The following is a 308-nucleotide window of genomic DNA, read 5'->3' on the forward strand; positions in this document are numbered from 1 at the left end:
TTAACATATCTTGTCAAGATGTCCTGAATAACATCCAGATTTTAATCGATAATCATTGTTTATTAAAGTTATTATCAAGTTGATCATAAAATTGAATTATCAAATTAAATATTGATTATATAATTTTTTTATTATTCTTCCTGTATTCTTTACTAAAAATGCTTTCAAAAATAATTTTTATTTTGAGGGGCCATAGTTATCGTAATTGCCCTTATTGTCCGTTTAATCCGCTCTATCTGTACAAGAGCACTTTGCCGAAAATTGTGAGATATCCTATATATATTTATAAATATATATGTGTATACATA

At 24.7% G+C, this 308-nt stretch overlaps 1 protein-coding gene across 1 annotated transcript in view; it reads right to left on the reverse strand.

Moving 5' to 3' along the window:
• The window catches only part of LOC108754274 (odorant receptor Or1-like), a 9,977-nt gene that overhangs the window by 1,900 nt on the left and 7,769 nt on the right, over positions 1 to 308 (reverse strand). The gene's annotated exons all lie outside the window — the stretch shown is intronic.

This window comes from Trachymyrmex septentrionalis, unplaced genomic scaffold, assembly GCF_001594115.1.
Source record: "Trachymyrmex septentrionalis isolate Tsep2-gDNA-1 unplaced genomic scaffold, Tsep1.0 scaffold79, whole genome shotgun sequence".
Classification (NCBI taxonomy): Eukaryota; Metazoa; Arthropoda; class Insecta; order Hymenoptera; family Formicidae; genus Trachymyrmex; species Trachymyrmex septentrionalis.